The sequence below is a fragment of the Galeopterus variegatus genome, unplaced genomic scaffold (genome assembly GCF_000696425.1).
Source record: "Galeopterus variegatus unplaced genomic scaffold, G_variegatus-3.0.2 Scaffold2343, whole genome shotgun sequence".
Classification (NCBI taxonomy): domain Eukaryota; kingdom Metazoa; phylum Chordata; class Mammalia; order Dermoptera; family Cynocephalidae; genus Galeopterus; species Galeopterus variegatus.
The window spans coordinates 91,219-95,853 of NW_007728454.1; positions in this window are offsets into that span (position 1 = coordinate 91,219).

The following is a 4,635-nucleotide window of genomic DNA, read 5'->3' on the forward strand; positions in this document are numbered from 1 at the left end:
CGCTGCCGCGCTCCCAAGCGGCGCACTGTAGCAGTGCGCCACCAGGCTGGCCCCATCAGTTCTCTGCTTTAACGTCTCACCAGGTTGCCATTGCGGAGCTGGCTGGAGGCCACTTTAACTCCTACAGGCCACCTGGAGTTTTCATCCAGAGGCTCAACTGGGGAAGGATCAGCTTCTGAGCTCATTCCAATTCCTGGTAGATTTCCTTATGGCCATACAACCAAGGGTTGTACTGGGGTTTTCAAGTTTTGTTGAATATTTGGAATAGGAGTACGAAAGTAAGGGAACTAGAAAGTAAGAAAAAGTGTTCAGAGATTATGATGCTTGAAATTTAAATTTTGGATGTCGTGTAGTCAGAAGTTATTGCAAAATGAAAAGTGCAGCCATGAGAGTGGGTAACTGAAGAGGGATGGCGTAGAGAGGTCTTTGGAGTTGAGCTACCAGAGGGTTTCAATAATTAAGTTGTGAAGAAAACCCCAGTGGGCCTGGTGGATTAAATTTTTAAAAAATAGCATACTAGGTGCTAAAATATTTGATGAATAAGGAGGAGTATCTAGAAATCAGTAGATGCTTGCAAGAAGGAAGGATGTGTGGCATAGTCTAGTGGCACTCACACCAAAGAATGTGAAATGTTTTTGGAGAGGAGGGAGGAAGAATGGTCCTCATTGCCGGTGACAGTGAAAAGGAGGAAGGACATCTACTCCATCTCCAGGAGTATGGGAGAAAAAAATCAGCCACCACTTGATAGAACTATGGGGAAAGTAATACTCAGAGGATAGCCTGAGGATTCTCTCACTCAAGAATAAGAGTAACAAAGCAAAGGAAATATTCAGAGAAGAGATGAAGGATCTAGGGTGATTTTTTTTTTTTTCAGACTATGGATTCCAGAGGGCAGAATGAAAGTATTTGAGGGGATAGAGGGCAGTAGAAGCTTGGATCACGTGTCTCAGTTTGTCCTTGACAGTCCTGGTTTATTTATGTCATCCCAGGGTCTGTTATATAATGGGGCCTCCTTTTATTCTAAAAAGTGTTTTAGTTTGGAAGACAAATTATAGTCTCCCTACACAGGAAAAAAGGAATTTCAAAGGTGATGGATAACCTGAGAAGTTTAGATTTTGGGTGGTACAAGACATGACATGGGTAATCCTGAAGGTCTCTTAGAAAGTGTGAAGACAATGTGTTCTAATTCCAGCTCCTCCTTGGGATTGATCTTGGAGGCAGCTGAAAGTGGTAAGCAGAGGTTTATTTTCTCTGTTCTTATTCCTTACTTAACATTAACAGAATAAAAGAGAATAAATAAGAATTTTGTGTTCTTAATTGATTTTTATGGCCCACCTACTTTGAAAAGGTTTATCAAATTAAAAAATATAAAGTAGATAAAAATAATTAGGTATCAGTAAGACAACTGAGATCAATTAATTGCTACCATCGAGTCCTGAATTTTGCATATTATTACCTGGATATCCGGGCAAAGTAACATACTTTTAGTTTTTATATAGTTTTCATTGTTTGGCAAAGAAACATATGTGTTAAATTTTATCTTAGTTTTGCACTACCATGCTAAGAGGACCACCTGTGGTTCGATATAACAAATCTAGTTTTCAAATCTGCTTTTTTAAAAGCTTTGGAACATTGTTGAAATGTGATGTTCCAATATTAAACATCTTTAAATGCAGAGGGCACAAACATCTAATGTCTGTTCTACATCAAGTCAGATGACTTTTGAATGTAGGACCATCCTTTCCTACAGAATTATACACCAGCACAAGGAGTTCCAGGATTACATCAGCAGATCTGCTGGGGAAGCCATTTAGTCCCTCTTTTATGGGCAGAGTTAATTTTACAAGGTATAAGAGGACTTGGTTTCTCTTATTCTCTTTAAAGGAAAAATGATTAAATGACTAAATAACATAGTAAAATATAGCTGTCTCAGTCCATTTTGTGCTGCTATAATAGGATACCACAGATTGAGTAGTTTATAAAGAACAGAGACTTACTTACAATTCTAGAGGCTGGGAAGCCCAAGAACAAGGGACTGACATCTGGTGAGGACCTTCTCGATGCATCATACAGTGGCAGAAGGTGAAAGGCAAGAGAGCATGAGAGAGCAAAGGGAGGGCCTTAACTCACTTTTATAACAAACCCAGTCTCATAATAACAAACCCACTTCCCAGATAATGACATTAATCCATTCATGAGAGCAGAGCCCTCATGACTTAATCACCTCTTGTAAGATCCCACCTCTCAACACTGTTGCATTGGGGTTTGAATTTCCAACACATGACCTTTGGGGAACACATTCAAACCATGGCGATAACTGTTTTAAATTTCCCATGAAAATGCTGATTCAAGCAAGAAATTTTGTGCAAATTATGAGACTAAAAAAATTATATATAATATATATATATATTATATATATATAATATATATATATCTCGGCAGATTTCCTAAAGGAACTCAAGCTACAAAAGCAAAAGAGAACTTACTAAGTAATTGAGTTCAATTAAATATCTAGACAAATGATACAGTTAAAAACATCAGAACAGTCCTAGATTCCAGGCACAGACCTTTGTATTTGTCCATGGAAGATGGGTTATCGGGGCCACTAATCAGGTTCACTCAGACATGGAGCTAACACCAAACCAATCCAACCACCGTGCCCCCATCCTTGACATACAATACCTGACACCACAGATGTTTGGAATACAATATCTTTGATCTAGAGAAAGTTTGAGAATCATTGTTTTTCTAATATTTAATTACCATTTCACTCATACTTAATTAACATAGACTCATAGAAAATTATAACTTACTATGTATTTAGTCTGGTCTAACTCCTCTTTTTATTGAAGAAACATAAGCCCAAAGAAGGGGTTTATGTGAATGAAATACTATCACTTGCAGCATCATGGACGGACTTAGAGAAAACTATATTAAGTGAAACAAGTCAGGCACAGAAAGAGAAATATCACATGTTCTCACTTATTTGTGGGAGCTAAAAATAAATAAATACATACATACATACATAAACAAATAAAGGGTGGGGGGAAGAAGACACAATAATCACAAAAATTCCTTGAACTTGTTAAGACAAGTGAAGACATACGACGTAGGCGGGGAGAGGAGAGAGGGGAAAGAGGAACTGGTAAAGGGTCACAAAAATCAACTACAACGTATATTGAGAAGTTAAAATAAAAAAAAAATAAAATAATAATACAAAAAAGGGGTTTATGTGATCTACCTAAAGGCACGGAGCAGAGTTCTAAGATGGCTAAGATAAAATCCAAAATTAGACCCCTATTCCTTCATTTAAAAAAAAATTTAGAGATAAATTGATCTTTTGATTAAAACTAAAATGGTTGAAACTTATAGAGTTGCTTTTTTTTCTTTTCTTCTTAAACCTAATATGTATTGGCAGGGTTTCAATTATTAGTGATATCTTAGAAGGAATAGTATATCTAATTATAATTGTAGAAAATGAATGTATATCTGCAAGTTAAATCCTGTTCTAGTCTCTAGGAAACTATTCAAATTTTTTCATTGTCATAGAACTTATTGTTTGAAGCCTTGTGAGCAATCAATGAAGCATATAGAGAATGTTAAGTATATTAGAAATATCTTTATTATAGAAGTGTTTTTATAATGACATTTACTTTCATAAGATTTCTTTTTTTTTCTTTTTTTTTTTTTTTCCCTTTTTGTCTTTTTTCGCGTCCGGCAACGGATCGCAACCCTCGGTGTCGCGCCCGCACCTCGCTCAGCCAGTGAGCGGGAACCGGTCTGTATGTGGGATCCGAACCCTCGGAAGGAGCGCCACCGCGCTCTCAAGCGGCGCACTGTAGCAGTGCGCCACCGGGCCGGCCTAACTTTCATAAGATTTCTATATGTATGATGCAACAAAACTGATGATTATGTGAAAGGTTTGTGTGAGAAAAGGTTTGTGTTAACACAATCAAAAATGACTGATATTTCTTCTCTTTTCCTTTTTGGAAAAGAAAAATTTCAACCAGCATAACAAGAAAGGCAGCTAGAATAAGAGATGATCTACACTGCCCCACTTATAATACCTATTGTTTCTGCTCCTTACTTTCATGGTATATCTGTCAAATCTGTAAACTTCTCATATCCTCCCAATACACTGTCCACCTCCCACCCTGCCCCAAGATAGCCAGATTTACCTTGTTTCTGGCATACAGACTTTCGGAAGCTTTGCTGTGAGACAGGGGTAGTAATTCCTGTGTTTTCCCACTCAAGTAGACATCTAGTACCTGCATTATGTTTTTTAAGCTTTTAGGTTTAGGTTTGTGTTTCTTTTAGCTATCACACCAAACTGAGATCAGCTCTCAAACTGGAATAAGAAGGCCTCTGTGTTCCACTAAACCTGAAACCAGCTCTCCTAATAAGACCTTTACACAGAAAGAGAGTTAAGAGTGAGGAAAACTACGTTATTATTTTAATCATGTTAATTTCATACGCTGCAGTATTGCTAGTGTGGTNCCGACCCCGCGGCGGGAGCGCTGCCGCGCTCCCAAGCGGCGCACTGTAGCAGTGCGCCACCAGGCTGGCCCCATCAGTTCTCTGCTTTAACGTCTCACCAGGTTGCCATTGCGGAGCTGGCTGGAGGCCACTTTAACT